This window comes from Pinus tabuliformis, chromosome 1_2, assembly GCF_031772625.1.
Source record: "Pinus tabuliformis cultivar Carrire ecotype Pingquan chromosome 1_2, CPIR1, whole genome shotgun sequence".
NCBI classification, from domain to species: Eukaryota; Viridiplantae; Streptophyta; class Pinopsida; order Pinales; family Pinaceae; genus Pinus; species Pinus tabuliformis.
The window spans coordinates 1,170,570,390-1,170,597,482 of NC_142298.1; the positions used below are offsets into that span (position 1 = coordinate 1,170,570,390).

General features: G+C 36.1%; 1 pseudogene; it reads left to right on the forward strand.

Annotated features, from left to right (window-relative positions):
* LOC149210390 (uncharacterized) lies at positions 1–27,093 on the forward strand (annotated as a pseudogene).

Genomic DNA, 27,093 nt, shown 5'->3' on the forward strand with positions numbered 1-27,093 from the left:
ATGGCACACCAGTTTGTCAGTCCGCTTGTGAAGTACATGCGTAAATTCAAGTTCAAGTCTTACGACAACCAATTGTCTCAAAGTAATGGTTGGTGCATGTGTCATTCCATGTCGAGCCACGTGTCAATCTCTGTCATGTATTAGTCAGCGATGAAGGTAGAATCATTAGTGTTGAGCCGTATATAAGTCCTAAGATGAAGAAAATTAGCATGACATTAAATCTTCATTGTTGATGTAAAAATTCAACCAAGCTTGATCCACTTGAGGTTGAAATAAGAAGCCTTCGGCTAATAAACTTAATTGAAAATGGATGATAGAGCCATCTTGATTATGGATAACGTTTTTATATCATCATCAGCGTAAAATGAATGGTATGGTCCAAGTGTTGTATGAAATACAAATAGAAATGGAATTGAAAGAAACTATTGGAGAAAGAGAGACTTAATAGAAAACAGAGCACAATATAGAGCAATTAGTTTGTGTTATTAATGTGGTTGTGCTAGTTATATAATTATGTACATAAGTGTGGTTAAAGAAAATAAATAATTTGTTATATAATTATGTACATAAGTGTTTTTATGTTTATTTTGGAATTGTGATTCTAAAATTTATTTAGTTATTAATAGATGGTATCAATTAACTTCTATTGAATTATTGTGGTGAGAAGCACTTTACAACCTAGTACGGGGAGATGTGTAGGCATAATATAAGGAAGTATACATGTCAACATTTTTTGAATCTCAAGAACAAAATAATAAAATAATAAAATAAATGTCATCTTCATATGTTTTAATTAATATTCAAATTAAATCGAATATATAAATGTAAAATGCAAAATGTGAAGTGTAGCGTAATTTAAAATGTAAAATACAAAATGTAAAATGTAAGGGATAGAGCTACCAAAATTGGTGTGTCCATAATGTAAAGTGAACATGCTATTTTTCTTTAACATGTTATGTTGAAAATGCAGCAAGAAAATATCAATTTGACATTGTCTTGGTCAAACTAGAGAAAATTCAAATTTCCATTTCAACAGAAATATTGGAGGTAGTTAACTGAGATGACATGGAACTTGTCACTCAATTAACTTAGTTAATTAGAGTTAGGGAATCTTCAGTTCAGTTCAATATTATTGAATTATAATTTGTAGCAATCTATTTCAGTTAAGTTGAGTTATGGTCAGTTAAACTAGTTGTAATTGTTGGAGGAACTATTAGAAGGTCAAGTTGTGGAAGTGTAACTATAACCACTATAGTGATCAACCACTTAACTAATCAATCAACCAAAAATAACTTATGCGTGTAGATAATTCAGGTTACCCAGTTGATATGGAGATTGTAAGGCAATGTACTATTAGTTGTAAACTATTCCGAAGTGTACAGGTGGTGCATGCAGTCAGAGAAAAAGCCTAAAATAATTGTGCAATTCCAATTGAGGAATTGAGACATAATTCCTCAAGGAACAACACAAGGAAATAGGAGCTTGGAGGGCTTGAAAATTCTCAAATTATTGGCCAGAGTTATTTAGTCAAACAGAGGGATAAACTATACAGTTGCAAGCTTGAGCAAGCATATGTATTCATCTTTATGCTTTGATTAATGCAACATAGATAGGAAGAGGTTTTGAGGAGTTTCCTTCCCCTAGATAAATCTTTGTGTATGTGTGATAAATATTCTTTCATGTTTATGATTTATGTTTTCGATTGTGAATTAAATTCTGCAGAACAATATAGTAGATTTGAGTCTCGTGTTTTAGTAAATTACATGAGAAGTTTCATATATACACAACCTTCTTCTTTCCTTGGTGGCAAATCATAAGGAAAACAAATTTCTTGGTCTGGGAAATGATCTTACTACATTGCTTTACAGTGATCAAAGAGATGGTGGTATGCGGGGCTACCTCTGGTATCCTGTACAACCTATTAACCAAAGTAATAATCACAAAGCGAGGTCTAGACTCATATACAACATGTCGCTTCCACAAGTATGGTTGTCCTAACAATACATCAGAAACTTCAAGAGGAGAAACATCACATAGTACCTCATCCCTGAAGGGCTTGATTCTGTAGGGAAGGCAACATTACTGGTTGATGCAACGATCTCGTCCTTGGTGGATTCATCCGATGGTGTACGGCTATGGATATGATGTAGTCTTTAGGCCCAGTCGCTTCACGACCTCTGCTAACATGAGGTTTTTTGGCTCCTGTTGTTGACAATGAACTGCAATGGAGAACCCTTCACCCACATCTATGAGTGGAAGAGGCTTTTCCCCTCCTCTAGATCTTCAAGCTCAATTTTCTGTATCTTTGTGGTCGCCATGGTGGCACTGGGATCCGCATCAATGATCTACTTCCCTTTGTCAATTCCCTTATCGGGTTCTAATTTAAATTCGGAACCTGCATCCAATTCAGGAGCCTTCAGCTCAGACACCAGTGACTGTTTGGCCCAACATTCACTTGTATTGTGAGTGGAGATCTTATGGAACTCACACCATTTTCCCATGTCCTTCTTTGTCTTTGTGGTGATGTTATTTTCTTGCAGCTTTGGCAAGCTATCTTGGGTAGCCCCACCTTGGCTTGGTCCTTTTTTTTGTGGTTTGGGGGCGCATTTTCCTTGCTTTGGATTCACAAATCCAAAGTCCCACTTCTTATGTTTAAAATTTTTCTCAATCTTTGCAGCGTATCAATACGCCATGCCGAGCAAGGAAATTTCTAAGAACTCCATCGCGTCCTGGATGTACTTGTGTAGACAGTCGCAGTGCTTGAGCATGAAATGTTGCTCAGTATCCTTGATACCTAGCATCCTACGAAGGGTATGGAAAGTATTTGTGAACTCTGACACATCTTGGTCCCTTCCCTGTTGTAGCATGGTCCAATTTATGTATTTATCTTCATAGCTCCCAATAGGGTAATACTGTTCCTTGATGGTGTCTCGGAAAGAATTCCAAGTGGGTGGAGCTGAAAACAATGAGGGTTCACTCTCGTCCTTTTGTTCACAATAGGATTCCCACCAGTCCTTGATGTGTGGGGTGGCTTTGAGAAGTGAAAAAGTAATCTTTTCCCTATTCGAAAAGTCATGAACTGGAAAATATCATTCCAACATATTTAACAATTTATCTACAGCGTCTGCATCTATCAGGGCTTCGAATATGGGAATATCGAATTTAACTTGTACCTTAAAAGGAGTGGTGCCTCCAGAGTGGTTGTTAGATGAAGATGCATCACCTATGGATAGCCATCGAAGGATCTGGGAAAAATTATCCATCATTTCGTCCCTCTGCCGCAACATTTTGAAATGATATCCTGTCCCCTCGTCTTTATTTTCTTCTGCCATGGGAGGTCATCAGGTTTTGCGAGGCTGATCCTGCAATGGTTCAACCAAATCGATCCCTAACTCCTTATACCCTGACCTTGTTGGGGACATGCAAAGAAAAATAGAGAAAGAGCATACTGCTTTGATACCACTGGTCCGAACTTAAACAAGAACGCAACAACTTACATATATAATCATAAACACGGAGATGCAGTAGAAAAACACTTCATTTCATTAATAGAAAAACACTAAATTATGCTTACAAAGAGAATGGAAATAAGATAGCTTTGGCGATGGTAGCTTATCTCTGAGAACAGATGTGGCGGCTACATGCCTATGACCAATGTTATAATTAGGCTCAATGGCTTATTTATTATTGGAAAACATGAGAAAACCATAAACAACCAAAACCATGACCCCAGGCAATGTAACACCAAGAGTTTGTCAGCCCCATTGGTGTTAGTTGGGCATCCAACTTCCCGGGGTTGTAACTTGGTCATATTATCTCCATTTAGCGTGTATGATACCTTGTTGGAAAGGTCTTGCCGAGTACTACAGGTTTCGACGCAAGCCCCTGCCTAGGGCTTTAGGCCTATCCTGGACCCCAAAAAAACGTTGTTTAGGGGGTCAAAACCTCTCCAAAAGTTCAGGACCCGAAAAAGATGCTAAAAATAGTAAACGCTGAAATGAACAAGGAAACAAATGAAACTGACTGGGGTCTAGGTGGAATAGGCAAGTGGCCGCCAATATCCACCTGGATAAAAGACCACATTTTCATCATGGCACCCTAAAGATTATGCAATAGATTACCATAGGTCTCCCCAAAGGAGAACTAAAGCATCAATATACATGCAAAGGGTGTACCTTGGGGAATTACACAAAAGCCTCATTCCATGATTAAGACAAAAAAGCACATGCAGTGCTTGAAAGGATCCACTCTAATGTATGTGGCCCTTTATCGATAACCTTCATTGCCAGGAACAAGTATTATGTTATCTTTGTATATGATTTGGCATGAAAGAGCTAAATCTTCTTCACGTGGAAGAAAGATGCGACATTCCCCAAGTTCGTTGAATTCAAGGCACTGGTTGAGAAAAAACTAGTAAGAAGGTGAAGGTTCTTAGGAGAGATAATGGAGTTGTGTACATGTCGAATGAGTTTAAAAAATTCTATGCAAAAGAAGTCATTCGATAGGAGTTGACAACACCCCACAACCCACAACAGAATGGGGTGACTTAGAGGAAGAACCGAAGCATTATGGGAGCAGCAAGGGCAATTTTTCATGACCAAGGCCTACGTCTACACTTGTGGGCTGAAGTATGCAACACAATGGTCTATTTGTAGAACAAGAGTCCTCATAAAATTATTGGCATGAGTACACCAAAGGAAGCTTTCTCAGGGAGAAAGTTGGATGTGTCACACTTCAAGATTTTTGGAGCCTCAATTTATTGCCATGTCTCCAAAGAATCAATGAAGAAGTTAGAGCTGACAATAGAGTTGGGGGTATTTGTGGGTTATACAAAAACTCCTCACAACTACCATGTATACTTTTCATCCCTAAGAATGGCAATTGTGCAAAGGGGTGTGAAGTTTGATGAGGAGAAAGCAATGAGATGTTCTATTAATAGGGAGCTTCAGTTGCATTCAAATCATGAGTTTTTGGCTCCAAAGGAAGAACCTCAAGAAGTTGTGGAGAGGCCACAATTTGAGGAGTAGAGAGTGGAAACACCCACCCAAGCATAATCATCCAAAGAAGGAAGGAAAAGAACTGGGGAAGTTGACAAATCATTGCATGATGCTAGAGAGAATGTGGGAGCACCCACTTCACACCGTAGGCAGAGGAGGTCACCGAATCAATACAGTAGCTACATGGGTCTAATGACTGAGCTTGTAGAGACTAAGCCATCCTATTTCGAGGAAGCAGTAGAGCAACCTGTATGGGTTGATGCAATGGTAGAGGAATATAATTCCATTATAAAGAATAATGTTTGGGAAGTGGTCCCAAGAACAAAAGATAAATCAATGTTGGGTTCAAGATGGATCTTCAAGGTAAGCATCAGTAGATGGAAGAATAGAGAAGTACAAGTCTAAATTTGTGGCCAAGTGATTCTCTCAAGTTGAGGGAATTGACTATGAGGAGACCTTTACTCCGATAGCAAGGTACTCATCCATTAGATCAATTCTAGAACTGGTTGCGCAGATGGGATGGATGATTCACCTGATTAATGTAAAGACAACATTCCGCAATGGAGTTATATAGGAGGAGGTGTACATTGAGCAACCAAAAGGTTTTGAGACCTTTTATCGAGAGTCACATGTATGCAGACTCAAGCGAGCATTGTATGGACTCAAGTAAGTACCTTATGATTGGTAGACTAGGATCGACGACTATCTTACCAAGTTTGGATTCACGAAAAGTGAAACAAATGCAAACCTTTATCATATTGTGGTGGAAGGTAGACTATTGATTATTGTCTTATATGTTGATGATTTGATTTTAACAAGTGAAGAGAAGTTGATCAAATCTTGCAAGGAGGACCTTGCAAGAGAATTTGAAATGAAGGGCATGGGACTCAAGATTACAGTAGAAGCATCTGGAAAATGGCATCACAGGAGAGCTCAAAAATGCAAGAGGAAGGGAGTGGGAGACAAGTGCCAGAGGGGCCCATCCGTTGTTTGAGCAACTGCGGCTTCTGTTAGAAATTTTAATTACTCTCGCATGAGGAGTTGGCTAAAATTAGAGAATCAGTTAACTGAGTGTTGAGGGCTGAGTCAAGTCAAGTGATGGATGAAGAGTTAAGTATATTCCATATTTAGAGTGTGAGTTAACTGAGTTAAGTGTGTGTGCATGTTAATATATTTTAGGTAAGTTGCTAGTCGAAAAGGTTTAAATACCCTTCACCGATTTCATTGTATTAATCAAGTTGTGTGTGATCAATAGAAGAGTCACAGCTTGTGCATTTTGTGTGTGAATTTGTGCTTTGACTCTTCTGCGTTTCCAACAAATTGGTATCAGAGTGAATTTACAATGAACCAAGAAGAAAGGATCAACAATAATCCATGAGAGAGAAGAGAGAAATATTTTTTCCTCTTTGTTTGAGCTATAATGCATGCACCCTACAGTGGAATTCAGGGCATTATACCGTGGATAGCGTTAGCACACAATGCATGTTAATAGAGAAAAGAATCTATTCAGTCTATATAGACAGTCGTTGCAGCTAGGAAAAGTCGTGGGCAAGGTTCAAAGGTTTATTTGAAAGCGCAACCGAAGCCAACGAGAAAACAAGCAAGCGAGATTAAAGGTCGTAGTTGTAGTTGCCACCGCGGTTGAGAATTTTGGGAAGCCACTCTAATTAGTTAAAGGCGTCCATAGTTAGCGGTTTCTTCTGTCTAGTGATTCGTAAGCAGTAGAAATGGCCAAAGCCCATGTGGGAAAGGCTTGCCATAAAATATTACTTGATGTTTCGTGGCATTAAAACGTTTGACAAAGTAAAGTTATTCGAAAGGTTCCCATAAAGTTTGAATGATTTTAAAATAAAAGCTCATGTGAAAGTTAAAATCACGGCTATAACAGTATAAAGTATTTTCGAAATGTTTTTGCAAGGCGCGATTACATGGAAATTTTATGAAGCATGTTTCATGGTTGTAATTGAAAGAGAATTAAGAAAGAAAAGGATTTCATTGAAAGAGTTTAAGGCTTTGTAAAGTCCGTTAGTCTATAAAATTATTTGGTTTTTTGTCAAGCATGACAGTGTTTTGGGTGAAGGTTGTGCCTTACGGGGGTTCATATTGAAAATCATATCTTCTTTCAGGGGCAATAAGGAAGATAGCCTCATGCAGTCAGGAAAGAAACTATAAAACAGAGAAAAGACCACAATCATGGGTCGCAAAGAGTGATTGAATGAGACTAAGAAAAGGAAACGAAAAGAAAAGATAAAGATTGTTTCCATATTTAGAAAGGTTCAGGCTGCAACAAAGGAATTGAGAAGTCTAGCAAAAGACAAAGAAGAATTTGGCGCAAGGGGGAGTGACATGCAACATCAAGTTATGTCACAAGAAATGAAGTCAGTCGCGGATCTGAGAGTATATGAGCTAGACTCTGAGAGGGAAACATAACTTGGCAAACCCCACTCAAAAGTGGATGATGGTTGTCAAGACCATAAAATTGAAACCCATTATCCAAGCATGCATATGGATGAAGAAGATTCAACAAATATGCAGAGAGAGAAGTTGAAGCCTTTATGTGTGAAATAGAGCAAGAGAAAATAAATGCTCAAGGATGCCACTGTAATGTGGATGATACAGATGATGGTGAATCCCATTGTGATGAAACACATGTGAATCCAACCACAGTTGATGGATTTGGTGAAGTTGAAATTGACAATGAGCACATGCATGCTCGGATATCCCACCATAGTGTGGATGAACATTACGTTGATGATATGTGTGGTTTCTTTTTTGAAATAAGGATTAATTGTGGCAATATGGGAAGCGCCATGTTTGATGAAGCATTGAAGGTTGAAGTTGCCACTGTAGTAGCAAGATATGAAGCAGTTGGAACTGCTCATGAAGCAGTATGTCATATAGCAATCGCTAATGTTCAAGAACATGATAAAGTGATTGAAGATCTTTTGATGAGAATATCCACTGATCAATTATAGTGGAAGATAGTTTCAGTGAATTTCAAAAGAAGGCAGAGAAGGAAGAGGTAGCGCAGAAAGCTCTCACTGAAGAACATAATAAAGATGTTTTTAACATTGTTTTTGAATATGCAGGTGTTCAAAACAGCATGGGCGAAAAAGTGAAAACAAGGTTGTTAATAAATTTGATGCAGATTTGAAGCTCTTTGAAGAATGGATTCAGAAACGAATAGAACAAATTGATGTGAGTATTAAAATAGAAACTGAATAAAAGAATTGAATGAAATGGTGAATATTGATCTTAAGTGTGCAGATTACAAAAAAAACAGCAATACCTGATGATGAAAGTGAAAAGAATGATATGAAAGGAAAAGATGAATGCATTGAAACCATTTTTCAACAATGGAGTAAAGCAGAGATACGATTTTGCTATCAAGAAATACGGCAAAAAGAAATTCAGGGATATGAAGCACAAGAAGTAGAAAAAATAAGACAGTTTGAAGATGCAATGTTGTGCCAACAATCCATGATTGAACAAATATTTGAAGAAGGTGTAGTAGGCAAGATCAGATTGTGTTTCAGCATAAATTCAAGAAAATTCAAATAAAAATTGTTGTAGCAACAAATAAAAAAATATGGATCCTACAACAATAACCCACAACAGAGATTGAAACAATTTCGAGGATATAAAATTTGGAAGGAGAGAAAAAGAAAATGCAAAATTGTGAAAGTCTCGAGTCATTGTAAGCCTAGCTGAAACATAGATCAACAGACATGTTTGAGTGATAATTGAGTCAATTTCTATTGTAAGCCTAGTAGGCATAGTTGAGTCATGTTGAGTCATACGGTCGTATTTAAGGGGGAGTGTTAGAAATTGTAATTACTCTAGCATGAGGAGTTGGCTAAAATGAGAGAATCAGTTAACTAAGTGTTGAGGGTTGAGTCAAGTCAAGTGATGGATGAATAGTTCAGTGCAGTCCATATTTAGAGTGAGTTAACTAAGTGAAGTGTGTGTGGATGTTAAGCTATTTTAGGCAATTCGCTAGTCGAAAAGGTTTAAATACCCTTCACCGGGTTCATTGTATTAATCAAGTTTTGTGTGATCAATAGAAGAGCCACAACTTGTGTGTTTTGTGCGTGAATTTATGCTTTGTCTCCTCTTCCTTTCCAACAGCTTCTTTAGGAGCGCGACCACCATGAACTTGTGATCCAAGTGCTACAAAGAGCTTAACGCCAAACAACCTTCTTTTTCTTCTCACTTGAAACCCCAGCAACCGATACTTGGGCAGTTGAATGCAAAGCACTCATTGACTCTGCTTCCCATGTCATCGGTGCCCTCAAGTAGCAATGCCCCAATGGTGGAAGTAGTAGCAGTAGTGGAGATGGTCATTAGCACTGCCCCATCCAACTCGACAGAACAAAAGGTGGAGAAACATGAGAAGGACGAGGAGGAAAAACTGCGGAAGAGCGAGAAGTGTTTTGCATGCAATAGGTAAGTGGGGTTGACTCGGTTTAAGAGTCATTGTGGTGACCTTTTTCTGCGTTCAACACAAGTACACTGATATGCATGACTGCTCTTTTGAATACAAGATCGTTGGTCGCCTCGCCATTATCAAAGCCACTCTTGTCATGAAAACTCCTAAAATCGATACAATATGAGTGTCCATTTCAAAAACATCATTAAACATTGAGGATTCAAATCAAATATTATTTCAGTAACTGCCTTTCTGTGGTTCCTTCTTTAAAGCACAGTGTTATCTCTCTGTGCAAATTTTGTGTTTAAATATCTTCATTTCAAATTGCAATGTTCATAGCAGTATATGCACACTAGGGATTTGCTTCCATAAAAGGCATCGTCCGGGGATGGGTTTGGAGTGATCTGGATTTACAATGTGGTATTCTATGTTCATTTAGATATAATCAAGTTTGCAGTGCGTTACACTCTTAGTGGACAAACTTGGGAATTTGTCTTTGAGAGGAAGGGAAGTTTCATGCATTCTCCACTCTTCATAGGTTTTATGTTTTGTTGTGTCAGAAAAGTTTCCCTGGAGCATATATTCTTCTATTGCAAAGACTCATTTTGGTAACAATTACATCATGCAAACAACTTTCACAACAAACAAGGATTACGGGAGAGAGAACAGAGAAGCCAAATGGGCACTTGCTTAGAGAACTTTACATGGTCTGTTTTCTCCTAATGCAAAAAGACGTGCAACAATTGCAAGGTAACAAATCATGGACATGCATAATGCTTTTAGACTGTCTGTTATCACCCTAATCCTATTTCATGAGAAAAACCAAATTGATTTGAATCTTTGCATTTTGAAAATGATTTTAAGGTTCTAAATACCATGCCATGAGAAAAATGTGTGTTCTCTCTGTTTTTGCACAAGTTTTATTATTTAGGAAAGAACTATTGTTTTAAAAGACTACACATGAGTGACCCCTTCCATTTGCTTCATGCAAGAAAGTATACTCAAGTTATTCATCTAGAATCTTTGAATTCTGCTTCACTTGACCATTTTGTCAGGGGATGGAAAAACATGTTGATGCTAATAGTACTTGTGCAAATTGAGAGAACTGCATACATTGAAGGGACACATGGAATCAGTTGTTCAGTTAAAGGGATTAGACAACATTGCCATTCAACAAGCATATATTGTTTAAACCAGGCCAACTACATTCAAAGGATTATATACTCAAGCGGATTCACCTTGAAATTTGGGAAGACCTCTGAGAAACACTGGCTTGTTTCATAAAAGCATATTGGCAACTCACTAGGAGAGAGAAATCATCAATCTAAAACAACGAGAGGCTGAATTTTCCTGTCATTACCACAATGTTTGTTTCTACTTGTATTGGCTTTCAAACAATTTAAGAGTTTAGATTTCTGAAGCCCAATGTTAGATTGAAATGAATCAATTCTTAAGAGACAAGTTGTAGAGTTTTTTATAGGCTCACAAGACTTTTTTTTACTTATTAGTTGCATGTATATTTACACATATATTGAGGAAATTATGAATTTTTAATTTATTTTTCCCTACTCTAAATTCAATTTCTTAACATTATTTTTTTTAAATTAAAAATTAATTTTTTAATTCTGAATTTCTATTATGTGATGATTCATTTATTTCCTGACTAATTTTAAAGAATTTAATATTAAATTTTAATAATATATATAATGCAGCGGCTACGTCGTCAAACACAACACGAAATTCAACTCAACTGTTATGGAGCCCATATTTTGCAAGCTGTTATAACTGAACATGGTGGGGAGGCTTATCGTTGCTATTCACATTGTAGTTTGCTTTCCGCCCATGAAAGGGTTTAGTGGGGTTTTCACTAAACCTATAATGACATGGCGGCATGGTAGTTTCGTTGGATACTATGACCATGTGAGGTGGAATGTCCATCTTTCAAAACCCCTGGGGCACAATTATACAAATAGTTATCTAGTCGTACTTAAACCTATTATTTCATCCAGCTGGCTTGTAAAAATGGGAGAATTTGTAAAGGATATTAAAGGGATTTTCACTTTCCTTGAAGCTAAAGGAAGTGCCACCTGGGATTAAAAATAACTCTGATTAAAAGTTTATTTAAACTGTACTAAGTGCCACGTAGAACTAAAAAATTTCGATTAAAAAACATATCTGTTTTTAAAATAAAGGTTCTCCAATTTTCAACTTGCATTTTTTTTTTAAAGGTAAATCGATTTTCAACTATTCCATTAAAAATAGGGTTGAGTGGTTACATATCAAGAGAGTTTTCAAATTACAAAAAGATATGCGTTGGTGTATCCTTGAGTGCAGAAAATGATACATAGAATATTATTTATTTATTTTGTTAAAAATAGATTCAATTGTTGTATAATTCCATAGGCAAAATATATAATATGTACAATATTTATTATTTTTAGTAAATATATAATCTATATAATATTTATTATATTTAATTTTGTGTTTTTATTATTTTTTATTAAAAATATTTAATAAAATTTTAATGTATATTTTAAAAGATAAAATTGATGTCATATTGTATATTATACCATTACAAATATGCTATGCTATAGCACACAACTTTATGGTTGACTTGAGATCCACGAACAATTAAAATTAAATAGTTGTTTTTTATATTAATTTTTTCTAAGTTTTATCTTATAAATAGTAATGAATGAACTTTGGGTTACATGATCATTTGATGATTTGAAGAGTAAGTGGAAATTGCTTTTAGAATAATATTAATTTTTTTTTGGTGTTGTTTATAAATTTAGTAGGAATTTTTTAATGGATTGTCATAAATTTTGATTTTTGAAATTACTCTAACAATTGTTTTATAAAGAAAATACTGGAATTCATTTAAAGTGTTAGAGTTTGCAAAATGACAAAATCATATCATCAAAATTATGATATTTGTGGATTTTATCAAAATTACTTACTTAAGAGGGAGGGACATTTGTTAACAAATAGATAAATGTTAATTTAATGGATATTTAAATCACACATATTTATTTGTAAATCTATTTCAATTACTTAAAATATATTTATTATTTAGTATTTAATAATAATGTTTTTTGTTAATCAAATTGGAGTAAATTTTCACTCTTATCTAATGGTTTAAAAATCTTTAACAATTCAAATTCAAATTGAATAAAATTGTTGTCAATTACATGCATAAATTAAATAGCTTATATATATGTGCCCTTCATACTTAATTAAAAATTATATCAATGAAACCTTTAGGAAGTGCATACTTGTCTCAACCATGTAAGTCTAACTCTAGCTTGGAAGTTGTATCAATGAAATGAAATCCTTGCAAATTGCATACTTGACTCACCTTTATAGTACTTTAGCTAGTCCAAACCTCACATTATTTAACCTAAACATCTCATAATATATACAAGGGTAATGTGAATAGGCTTCCACTTTTACATGGTTTTGGAGGTATTTAACTCTATAACAATTTAAATTAGTCTAAGTCTTGGTGAGTGATATCAAAAACTTCACATTCTTTATTTTATTCAATATTAATTAGGAAAGTCATAAATTTCAAGTTTACCTTAAACTAGGGTTTATGATTACTATGTAACATACTCTATATGTAGATAGTTTAAACTAAGATTTTCGATTACCCTGTAACATATTTTGTACAATTAATGTATAACAATTTAACTATAAGAAAAGTTTTAAATCCAAGACTACCTTAAATTGGGATTTATGATTGCTATGTAGCATACTTATATGTAGATGGTTTTGGAGGTTTTTAATTCTATAACCATTTAAATTAATGTAACTTAGTTATCAATTACTTTTTACATAAAAAGCAGGTACTAATTACTTTTTACATAAAAAGCAGGTACTAAGGGATGCATATTACACTTGTTTTATCATTATATTGTCCCTCGGTAATAAAGATTTTCATGAAAAAACTTCTACAAATTTTCAGTTATCAACATGGGATTAGCTTCAGCAAAAAGTTTTTTTTGAATATTGCTTATGTTCATTACTTTGCTTAAAGCCAACCTTGTGGGTTTATAAAACCTTAGGAAACTGTTCACTTGAGTGCATTGCTAACTTACATTAAATGCGTCTAAAAAACTATATATTAAAAGTATCTATAAAGCCTAAAAGTATAGCAAAAAAGCCTAAAGAAATTTGGCACTGCATTTTGAAGTGCTTGCCTGGCTTGACAATCTACCTGTGATTTTAGATAACTAAATATTGTAAGGAGAGTCCACAATGAAAAATACATGACTTAGAGGGTAAGGCGGGAAATCAGGTCAATCCGAATTGTAAACATTAGATCGATTCACATAAAAGATATAATTTAGAAGACACCTATAACACCTATATATTCAGACATTGAACCGTCTTTACTTTCCCTCCTATTTCTCCTTCCTCTCTAAGCATGTATCTCGGAATCACAGTATATTAGAATACTTTGCTAGCGAAAACCTAAAAAAAACCCAGAAAATTCCTCATGATTTATGTTGTCAATAGAGAATTCTAATGATTAGTGAACAACCCAAAAGAAACGATGTGTATAAATGCAAACAAAGGATACTATAAGCTCCTTTGTCTGAACAATGTCATGCAAACTGGTCTGGCCAATTCGATACCATCATTGTATTTTTAGTTCTCATGTGTTCATTGTGTTGTTCGCTGATGTATGTAGTATGAATACCATGAGGTGACGATTTTGACAAGAGTGCCTCGTCAGAATTCTGTCGATTTTTTCCAGAACTTGAATTATTTTTGTAGGTAGATATTGAATTATTTTCATCGTTACTCTAGAGGCTATCATTGCATTGACAAATTTTATATTAAATAAATATTGATTCTAGATATTAAAAGTATTAATATTTAACTCTATCTACTTTGCAGGCATTACAATTCTGTGTAAGCAGGGTCCACTGAGTTTATATCCCTGTAACAGTAACAGTCTAAGCCAAAACCAATCTTGCATGGATATGTCTCGGGGATCGGAGTTGAGCTGCACATAGGCCAGAAACTCCTCCACTTCACAACCCAAGATTAGGCAGTGTATCAATGAAAATGAGGATTAGGTTAGGTTTACTGAGATATCATATTGCAAATGCTCTGATAAAAATGGAAGTCATGGGACATCAATCTCAACTTGGGTCTGGATTTAACGTTGTGTATCAATCATGTTGAGAGCAAACATGAAATCCCCCAAACTTAATAGTGCAATCAGTGATTTTAGGAGGCAAAATGGAGCAGGCAAGAATGTTGACAAGAAGAGATTTTCAAGCCCCAACTCTAATCAGAGAAACCAAAACATGTACTTTGATTCTAGGAACATGGTGGATGCAGTGGAATGGTTTGAAGAGAGGTACCAAGAAGTAATTGTAGCCTAGCCAGGGCCAGTTCAGTGTAGTGCTTGGAGAACACTAAAATAAAATCAGCAGGAAACTCCTGTGAGTAAGTCAAATGAAGCTAAGCATTTAGCTTTTTCTTGGATTACATCCAAACAGTTTGAGTCATTCTCAACAAACCATTCTAGAATGGATTACCTTTGCAACTCGAGCTATGATGAAGCATGCCAACTGTCTACCTTTGATCACAATTTGATAGATCACTCAACAGCTCCTGATGACTCTTCTATCACAGAGTAAGGTCACAATCCTTTCTATCTTTTGGGAAACAATTTCGGTATTAATCTTGTAAATTTATCTAGCAATTTCTAATGCTTGTCCAACTTTTATCTAGCAATAAACTGCTCAAGAATGGGTAGAATATGCCCTCAACTTGGTGCACACAGAAGTGGACTAAGTGGATTAATGGCCACCCCTTTGGATAACAATGACTCTGAGCAAAGATGACTTGGAGAATGTTTCTTCATATAGTCAAACGACTTAGGATCATGAAAAACTTAGGCAAAAATGACTTGGGTAGGCTGAAGTCCAATTTCCAATCTTCCTGATATGCATATTTTTCTACTATTATAAGGTATCTTAGAGGGTCACTCTGTTCTGTTTGGTGTTTCATATTTGACCACTTATACATCTTTTGGTAACTGAAAATAACGGGACATTTATTTGCGGCTCAAAAATGCTCAAAAAAGAGAAAGACTACTTGAATGGAAACACCCATCTCCACGTCCAGGGAGATCACAGATCTTGTTTCCTTGCATCATCATTGAAGCAAAAAGTTGGGGGATCACATACTGCTCCTGGTGATCATGTTGCAGGTGTTTATTATTAATTTCATTATTATTTTCCAACAATTCCATCTGCTTGTCAACCATTGTTTCTGCCATTTTTGTTCCCTATTGATCGAACCAATGTTGCAGGTGTTCATTATTATTTTCCAACAATTCCATCTGCCTATCAACCATTGTTTCTGCCATTTTTGTTCCCTATTGATCCAACCAATTTCTATCTGCAATTTGGACACTCTTCATATATAAGCTTCCAGATCGACAAATATATTTCCTATGTGCTTCATATTTTCTTCCCCTCTTTAAGTTGCATTATTCACATTCATCTCACTGGCTTGCCAGAGTTTTACTGGTTGATTTTGTCTTCCGGAATGATCTGCGAGATTAATTTGTACCTGTGAGATTCATAGGGTCACTGTTGTCAGCACTGGCTTTCGTTGGACTGCATTTTCTTGGTTATTTTGGCGGGCTATACAGATACTGAAGGCTTGGACCTTGCCAGTTATATGAGAACCAAGAATTTTCTACATACCCTTGCATTTGTACTTAAATCTTGTTCTCAGCTCAGGTTCTATGGCTATTCAATTTTGACGAGTTAATTTCTGTAATCAAAGAAACATAAGATTTGCTCCCTGAAGTTGTATTTTCTAGTCATATAGAATTATTTGACTGATGAAACACTGACTTCAGCGTTTGAATATAATTAAAAACTTTTGTCAATGTGAACACGTAACACAAACCGCTATTTAATACCGTATCTTGGTAGATACATCAACAAATTGTTACATTCCTTACATATTTTTAAGATTTATATTTTTTGAATCCATGCTTAATTTGTCGTTTCTCTTTGTTGTTTCTCTGGGGTTGAGTCTCATCACCTCAAAGGTTGAAATTTCATGGGAGGGATTCAGAATGGGAACTACTTTTCGAGAATTAAACCATTTTAAGGGGTCCAAGCTCCACCTAGTGTTGCATAACAGTTCCTTTTTTAACCCAACATTCAGCTAGCCCTCTACTTAGGCTCCATTGCTCCCATTTTCGAAGAGAAAATAAATAAATAAATAAATATATATATATATATATATATATATATATATATATATATATATATATATATATATATATCAATTCATAGAATCATGCCACTAAGGAAACACTGACTTCAACATTTGAATATAATTAAAAACTTTTGTCAACGTGCACATCTAACACAAATTGTTATGTAATACAGTATCCTGGTAAATAAACTAACAAATCTTTATATTTTTATATTTTAAACTGATGATCAATGGGTGTCTGCGGGGATTAGTCTTATTAGGTTAGATGTTCAAATTTCATGAGAAAGGTTGAAGAGGGGAATCACTTTTGGAGAATTAAACTATTTTAAAAAATCTAAAAATTCCAAAAATCCAAGTTAAACCTAACATTACACAACAAATCTACCTAAAATTAACCATTTTGATATATATATATATATATATATATATATATATATATATATATATATATATCACTTGTGACAGACCTCATGATGAGACGAGAAACAAAATAACAAATTATTACTTAAGTTTAATTAATTAATTAATTTGTTTTCATGCTTCCTAACATCTTGATAAAACTTGTCCGACAACTCTATTCCCACGGAGGTTTGAACTTCGGTCACTAAATAATAGTCCAAGACCTAGTTACCAAAAACTTGACTTCTGAACACTGTTTTGAGGGAGAATGGCTTGAAATATCTAAGTTTCCGTTGCTAGTTTTTCATGAAAACATAATTATTCATGGAATTCATTTTTTAATAAAGTTCTATTTTAATAATTTATAAAGTATTTTAATATGAACCCAATAGAATTAACAAAATTAAAATTTTTAATAAAATTATTTTTTTATTAAAAAATAATTTTATTTTTTATTAAAATTATTTTATTAAAATTAAAATAATATTTTATTTTTAAATAAAATAAAATATAAATTTTAAAAATTTCAAATTATTTTTTAGCTATATTGTATGTGTTTTTTTGTTTGCTAATCCACCATGCATATAATTATCAAACAAGAAAATAATACTAAAATATTAAATTTAATAGAATTATTATTATTATTCAAAATTAAAGTAATTTTTTTTCAATTTAATAACTTTATAAGCTTCTCTTGCATCAAAAGGTGTAATTGTTAATCTTTACCATGTGTAAATTTAGGTTCATTTTAAAAACATTTTAAGTAAAAAAAAAATAATACTAAAATACTAAATTTAATAAGATTATTATTATTCAAAATCAAAGTAATTTTTTTTCAATTTAACAACCTTATAAGCCTCTCTTGCTGGTGCAATTGTTAGCCTTCACCATGTGTGAATTTATGCTCATCTTAAAAACATTTAATCAAACAAGAAAATACGTTGGATCAACTTGAAAGTGGCACATGCGTAACTTTAATATCCATGTGCCCTCTACCACACACTAGTTATATTTGTCTACTGCGCCTTCATTAAGTCTGTTCTTCCGTATTGTTATAAGGAGACGCTAATCATTATGCCCTCTGTGTTTTCTTCTTTGTTGCATCATATTTCAACAAGATGTAAGAATTTAAAGACATCTGATCAAATCAATTAGAAAATACAGGGTTTAACATTTGCTTGTTAACGAAGATAATGAAACTGACTAAATTTAGATAACTATATATATTGGAACACTGAACTCCATGACAAGCCAAGTTAATCAAAATAAGAATAATAATTTTTTTTCAAGGTCTTCGAGACCCAACTCTCCATTTTCCAGAATGAAAAATATAAAAACAACAAACAAACGTCCTAGGAGATGTAGGGCACTTAACCAGATGAAGTTGTTACAAAATATTTAGGAAATATAATTTTCGTTTTCCTAGAGGGGAGAGGCAGAGAGTTAGGACTTTTGTGAAGCTACTCTCGCAAAACTAGGTTTGCACACCGTGAAGCTAATTTCGCGGACCTATCTTTGCTCACCCTGAGGCTATTTCCCAGACTTGGTTTTCGCCCACCGCACAACTATTTGAGAGAAAAATGAGGAAGTAGGTTTTGGAGCAACACAATAAAAACTTAGTATTGAATTCTAAAACATGAAATACATTTACATGAGACTGATGTTCATTCATCAAGTAAAATAAAAGTAAAATAGAGTAAATTGTTGTTTTCACGCGCCCACCAGAAATTGCTCCACCATTTTCTCCACAAAGACTTGTGCTATTTTTCTTACCTCTTACTCTCTCTCTGACCTCTCTACACAGTCAAAATGAATTTTACATTCATATTTAACTCAACATACAATTTTACATTTAATTCATGACAGAGCAAAGTAATTAATATGATGTTGTTGTTGAGTGTGTTTAGAATCGCGCAGGTGTTTCTGGAGTGTGGGCAAAGGTTTCTAAATGAATGCTTACCCATATTTGTTTACCAAAGTACATAACTTCTTTAAATGCCTTTGTTGAGTTTCTGAATGGTTCGCGTCTAGCTTTAGTCCTTCTATCTTCAAGCAGAGACGCAACCTACAAAAATACGTCTGACAATTATGGCTGTTGTCAAGCTGTTTATTGCGGTGGTTGGGATTATTATTTCCAACACTCCCCCTTAATCACAACTGCTGCCATTGACAATTCCCAAAGAGTTTCTGAGATAAACAAAACTTTCACCTGCCAATGGCTTTGTGAAAATACCAACAAATTGTTCCTGTGACCTGCAGTGTTGCCACACAATTTCATCATCGTTAATCAACCCCTTAATAAAATGATATTTAGCATAAGTATGCTTGGTCCTTTTGTGGAAGACAAAATTATTTGACAATGCAATTGCTGAGGCAGAAAATAGTTGTTGCGCCCTCTTGGTCATGACAAAGATCCCTCAACATCCTTCTCATCCAAACTGCCTGACACGCTTCTGTTGTTGATGCGACATATTCAGCTTCTACTGTTGACAGTGACATTATTGGCTGCTTCTTGGATGCCCATGAAATGGCTCCGGAACCCAAATGAAAAACATATCCAGACATGCTCTTTCTGTCATCGACACTGCCTACCCAATCACTGTCAATGTAACCAACTAGCGTGAAATCACTAGTTGTTGTGTACAAAATGCCATACTGTTTTGTCCCATTGACATACCTCAGAATCCTTTTCGCTACTTGCCAATGTGTCTCCTTGGGTGTCTCCATGAACCTTGACACCAAACTTACTGCATACATTATATCTGGTCTAGTGGCAATCAAATACATTAGGTTGCCTATCATGCTTTTGTATAATGTCAGATTGACATTGCTACTACAATCTTCTTTGCTCAACTTCAACCCTATGACAGTTGGAGTTGGTGCGGACTTGTTGTTCTACATTTTAAACCTCTCCAAAATTTCTGCCACATACTTTGCTTGAGAGATAAAAATGCCATTTTCTGTTTGCTTCACTTCTATGCCCAAAAAATATCTTAGCAATCCCAAGTCAGTCATTTCAAACTCACTCTTCATGACTTGTTTGAAATCAACGATGAGGAAATCATCACTACCTGTAAAGATCAAATCATCTACATATAAGATGATAATGAGAATCTTACCTTTGCTCTCTTTGATGTAGAGAGTAGGCTCACCATCACATTTGTCGAAACCATTATCCAACAAGTAAGCATCTATCCTGTTGTACCATGCGCGCGGTGCTTGCTTCAACCCATAAAGAGCTTTCTTAAATCCATAAAGAGCTTTCTTCAACCGATATACTTTGTCTTCTTGGCCTTCAATCTCATAACCAGGCGGTTGCGCGACATACACTTCCTCTTTTAGCACTCCATTCAAGAATGTTGACTTTACGTCCATTTGATACACTGTCCATTTATGCTGCGCGGCAATCGCCACAACTGCGCGCACTGTCTCCATCCGCGCGACTGGCGCGAACGTCTCCGCGTAATCTCTTCCATGTTGTTGCTTGTATCCTTTGACAACTAGCCTTGCTTTGTGCCTTTCAATCTTTCCCTCAATGTTGTTTTTGGTCTTATAGACCCACTTCACTCCAATGACATGTTTTCCTTTCGGAAGGCTCACTAACTCCCATGTGTCATTCCTTTCTATTGCTTCTATTTCTTCCTCCATTGCCGCAACCCATTTTTCTTCTTTGACTGCATCTTCAAAGTGGATTGGGTCATCTACATGACAAAATAATGCAAATAAGGAATTCAGACCTGCGCTACTATCAACTTCATCTTGCTCATAAATTTCATTTAAATTTCTGAATTTTGGCCTTCTTGTGCTTGCTGAAGATGGGCTTGATATGTCACTTGGTGTCGCGCTTCGCGGTGTGCTTGGAGAAGCACTTTCTTGGCTGCACGAAACTGTCCTATTATTTGTTGATGGCATTGCTTGTTGTCTGCTTTGCTACGCTTGAATAGGAGTAGAGGGAGTCAGAGTTGAGGAATTACTTGCTGCTGTTAATTCCTCTCTGTCCTCATTTGGTATGCATGCTTTGACATTGACTGTCTTTTCTAAACTTCCATCCCATGCTTCCTCTTCTATGAACTGCACATCTCTGCTGATTATGACTTTCTTGGTTAATGGATTGTAGAGTTTGTATGCCTTGGATTCATCACTATATCCAACAAATATGCATTTCTCCCCCTTGTTGTCCAACTTCTTTCTCAACTCATCCGGGACATGTGCATAACCCACACATCCAAAAACTTTCATGTGAGTGACATTTTGTTTTCTTCCACTCCATGACTCTTCTGGAATGATGTTTTGGACACTTTTGGTTGGACATCTATTCAAGATATATGCTGCACAAGTGACAACTTCAGCCCAATAGTCATTTGGCAAATGCTTTGCCTTCAACATACTCCTTTCCATCTCCATAATGGTCCTATTCTTCCTTTCTACCACACCATTTTTCTGTGGTGTATATCTTGTTGTAAATTGCTTGTGAATTCCATGCTCCCTACAAAAACGAAGGAAATCATTTGAGATGTATTCACCACCTCTGTCAGTCCTAAGGACTTTGATGTAGTGTCCACTTTGCTTTTCAACAAGAGCCTTGTATTGGTGAAAGCGCTCAAACACTTCACTTTTTTGTTTTAGGAGAAAGACTCATGTCTTCCTTGTGTAGTCATTTATGAAGGTCAACACATAGTGGCTGCCACCAATTGATGGTGTCTGCATTGGTCCACATAGCTCTGAGTGGACAATATCCAAAGGTGCCTTTGCCCTCACTGACTTTCCTGCCAGAAATATCTCTCTATGTTGCTTGCCCAAGATACATCCTTCACATATGTTGTCTGGTTTTTCTACGAGTGGTAAACCCTTCACCATGCCTTTCCTATGCAGCAGATTCAAACCTCCAAAGTTGAGATGTCCAAATCTCAAGTGCCATAACCAGTTTTCATCTTTTACCTCTGCTTGAAAGTTTACTTGTGTGACAGTTGCCCCTTTTCTTCCATTTTCTTGTGAGTTCATAGATAGTTGTGCTTGTGCACCTTCTTTCTGCAAATCTAATATTATTTTCAGGGGAAACATTCTATTGTCTGTCATCTAAACCTTTGTAATCAACTGTCTGCTTGGAGGCCTATCCAAAATTGTGCACACATCATTTTTGAAGAAGACATTGTAGCCTTTCTGCATGAGCTGTCCAACGCTCATGAGATTATGTTTCAGACCGGGGACAAAGTAAACATCAGAGATGTATTTCTTCTCCCCCTTCTTTGTTAGGATATTAACTCTACCTTTTCCCATGACAGAGACTTTGCTATCAGTCCCTAATGTCACTTCAGATTTCACACTTTCATCTAGATCATAAAACATTTCTATGTTTCCTGACATGTGGTTGCTACACCCTGAATCTAGATACCATATATCACTCTGTTTTTCTTGTGCTGCATTACAAGCTAAAAACATGCTATCATGGTTATGATTTTTTCTTGTGAAATTTACATTTGGTTTGTTACTAATATCATATTGCTTCTTTCTACATTCATTTGCATAATAACTATACTTCTTACAGTAATGACATTGAACTTGAGATTTATCATACCTCTGACCTTGTGCTTGATTTTGGCTTGGGCATTGACTTAGATTTTGATTGCTGCCTCTTCCATTTGAGCTTGAAGGGCTGCTTCTTCCACCTTTGTGTGGGCTTCTTCCTCTTCCTCTAGCATATGATCTTCCTCTGCCTTGATCCTGACCAAATGATGCTTGTGTTTTGAAGGCATGCTCCAATGAGGAGCTTGCTGCTCTATTCAGTCTATGTTCATGAGGAATCAGTGATGCATTAAGTTCATCCACTGAGAACTGTGAGAGATCCTTTGTCTCTTCTATGGCCACAACAATGGCCTCAAACCTTGCTGGCAAACTTCTCAAAACTTTCTCAACTATTCTTCTTTCCTCAAGTGTCTCACCATAAGACTTGATTTGAGTAACCAACCCACTTACATGTGTGTAAAAAACGAGTCTATATTATCAGACTCTTTCCTACAAAGTGTTTCAAAATCTCTCCTCAACATTTGCAACTTTGTTGTTTTGACTTTTGTCATGCCTTGGTAGACTGTTTAGAGGGTGTCCCATGCTTGCTTGGACTTCGGTGTTGCTGCAACCCTTACGAAAATACTTTCAACATTTGCAACTTTGTTGTTTTGACTTTTGTCATGCCTTGGTAGAATGTTTGGAGGGTGTCCCATGCTTGCTTGGACTTCGTTGTTGCTGCAACCCTTGGGAAAATACTTTTATGAACCGCTTGGAAAATATAAAACAGGGTTTTTGAATCCTTCTTCCTGTTGTCTCTTAACACATCTTTTTCTTGTTGAAATAAGGCATTGTATGTTGTTGTATCGGATGGTTCTTGAAAACCATTCTCCACCAAATCCCAAATATCTTGAGAAGAAAACAAGGCCTTCATTGTAATAGCCCAATAATCATAATTTTTCCATTAAACTAAGGTATTAGAGGATTAGTCAAACTTGTGCTTGATGTTGTCATTTCTGAGCGTAAAAAAAACTTTCCACCTGGTGGTAGATATGCTAAAAAACAATGGGCGCTCAAAACAATTTTCACTGTTAGTAAAAACATTAGTTTTTACACTAACAGAGTTTAGCCCCCTCTGATACCATGTTAGAAAATATTTAGGAAATATAATTTTCGTTTTCCCTGAGGGGAGAGGCAAAGAGTTATGACTTTTGTGAAGCTACTTTCACGCACCCCGAAGCCGATTTCTAGGAGCTACCTTCACGCACAGCTAGGCTATTTCCTGCTTATTCATCAAGTAAAATAAAAGTTACAATGATTTAAACTTATGGGGCATAACACACAGTAAAACAGAGTAACTGTTGTTTTCATGCGTCCACCAAAAATTGCTCCACCATTTTCTCCATAGAGACTTGCAAATAAAAGTTACAATGATTTAAACTTATGGGGCATAACACACAGTAAAACAGAGTAACTGTTGTTTTCATGCGTCCACCAAAAATTGCTCCACCATTTTCTCCATAGAGACTTGCGCTCTTTCTCTTACCTCTTACTCTCTCTTACCTCTCTACACGGTAAAAATGAATTTTACATTCATATTTAACTCAACATACAATTTTACATTTAATTCATGATAGAGCAAAGTAATTAATATGATGTTGTTGTTGAGTGTGTTCTGAAGTGTGGGCTTCGAAGTGTGGGCAAAAGTTGCTGAATGAATGCTTACCCATATTTGAGGTGGTTGGGATTATTATTTCCAACAAAAGTAATCCCGACTAACTAGATTGATCAACCCTAAGGTAACCTTGAGTATAGGTCATTTGAGTAACCAACCCCTTGTGAAATGAAAGGAGAGTGATCAATGCTTAGAATGACCTCAACGGGTTACCTTGAGTATAGGTCATTTGAGTAAGCAACCTCCTTGTGAAATGAAAGGAGAGTGATCAATGCTTAGAATGACCTCAACGGGTTACGGAGTAGGTGATTCTCAGAATTGTAGCATATTCAAAATTATGTGATTCAGGATTAACAGAGTACTAGCATATTTAAAGTTTTTTTAGTAATTGTATTAATTATATAATATTAAAATAATTATATTTACTAATGTGATTGATATAAATTATAAATTTATTAATGTATAAGAAATAGAAAATATCTCAATAATAATAAATGTTGCTATATTAATAACCAAGTTAGTTACTTATAATTAACCATGTTTAACCAAAATTAATTAAAATTAACCTAAAACAAACTTGATAACCCCAAAGTAACTTAAATACGTGCCATTTCAGTAAGCAACCCTGGCTACATGAAAAGAGAGTGATCGATACTTAGAATGACTTCAACCAGGAAAAGACTAGGTGATTCTTGGTTACCAGAGTTTTAGCATACCCAAGATTCTTTATATTTTTTTCAACTGTAGCGCAGTTGTATCAATTACATAATATCATATCACAAGGGACAAATTTACCCTCACCCTCTCCTCGCTAAATCGCTAAAACAGAATTCAATGGTCTATCCTTCAACGAATATTATCTCTGAGATTCGTGCACGAGCGTTTGTGTGAACGCACGGAAGATGTGTTTATAGATTTTGCTAATAAAAAAAAAAGAAGATGGTCTTGAAAAATTTCTCTAAACACTTCATAAATTTAAAATTAAATAAATTTATGTTGAATAATTAAATATCTACTGTAAAAAAATTCAAACCCACAATTCCATTAACAATATCACGAGAGTGGCATAGAATTTTAAAAGCATTAGAAAAATAAAATTTCAGGAACCTCTACCTCCTAAACACTGTCATAAATCTATAAAATTCTATATCTTCTCTCGTAAGATCGGACTCTCTACTTCCTAAATACTTTGTTTTCAGGATCCTCTACCTTCTAAACACACTCATAAATCTATAAAATTCTATTTCCTCTCTCGTAAGATCGGACTCTCTACTTCCTAGATACTTTGTGAGTGGATCTATAAAATTCTATTTCCTCTCTCGTAAGATCGGACTCTCTACTTCCTAGATACTTTGTGAGTGGATCTATAAAATTCTATTTCCTCTCTTCTTAATCGAGTGTCTAAAGACTATTGTTTGTACTTGCCATGATTCATTATTCCTGTGATTCCCCTCTACCCACTTTCTTCCCGTATGGGTTTTAGGTTATAATTCTCTACCTACAGATATAGCATCCCCTATTTGGAGAGAGATTTCAAATGGTGGGAAGGCACAAAGGCAAATCAGCTGGGTGCCCTCGAATGGTCACCCAACGATCTACATAATATGATTTGCTTCTTCCGAACAAGAATCATGTCTAGGGGATTTCCAGATCACAGAGATCTATGAATCACAGAGGGTATATGGTTTCTTGGTTGCCATTCGAATAAAAAGTCCATTTGATGTTGAAAAATGTCGGAAAAGAAAATAGCATCATTACAGTATAAAAATTGAAATTTAAGCCCACAATCCTAGATCCCATTAGGACCAGATTCAGAAAGGATTTCACAAAGTTGAGGTCGAAGCCCCCACTTCCTAGACACTTTGTCAATGTCAATGAATCTATAGAATTCTATTTCCTCTCTTGTTAGGTGAGTGTCGAAGGACTCTTCTTTTGGTCTTTGCTATGATTCCTGTGATTAATAGTTTTTGAAATTTAGTGGATAATAAATAAGAGTGCGTAAACTGAGAAATTTCTTTCTTTTTTCATTAATATATACACAAAGATTTACCTTAATGAAATTCTTCTCAGTTTCATCTGTTACAAATAAAACACAAAGAGAATCAAGATAGAGATGAACCTCGATGGAATCGAAAAGCCGCGATATGTAGTTGATAAGGTCACTGAAATCGACGTTAACATTTCCTTTATCAAGTTTCATAGCGGCTTCCAATATAGTCTCACCATAATCCGACTCCTTTGGAAGTCTGGAGGAGGAGGGGATCGAAGAGGATGGTGGCTGGGTAGGTGGAGCAGTCGCGGGGATCAAGGAGGAGGGGGTCGAAGAGGCTGGTGGCTGGGTAGGTGGAGCAGTCGCGGGGATCAAGGAGGAGGGGGTCGAAGAGGATGGTGGCTCGGTAGGTGGAGCAGTCGCGCGGATCAAGGAGGAGGGGGTCGAAGAGGATGGTGGCTGGGTAGGTGGAGCAGTCGCGGGGATCAAGGTGGAGGGGATCGAAGAGGATGGTGGCTGGGTAGGTGGAGCAGTCGCGGGGATCAAGGAGGAGGGGATCGAAGAGGATGGTGGCTCGGTAGGTGGAGCAGTCGCGGGGATCAAGGAGGAGGGGGTCGAAGAGGATGGTGGCTCGGTAGGTGGAGCAGTCGCGGGGATCAAGGAGGAGGGGGTCGAAGAGGATGGTGGCTGGGTAGGTGGAGCAGTCGCGGGGATCAAGGAGGAGGGGATCGAAGAGGATGGTGGCTGGGTAGGTGGAGCAGTCGCGGGGATCAAGGAGGAGGGGGTCGAAGAGGCTGGTGGCTGGGTAGGTGGATCAGTCGCGGTAGAAGCAGTGACTTGA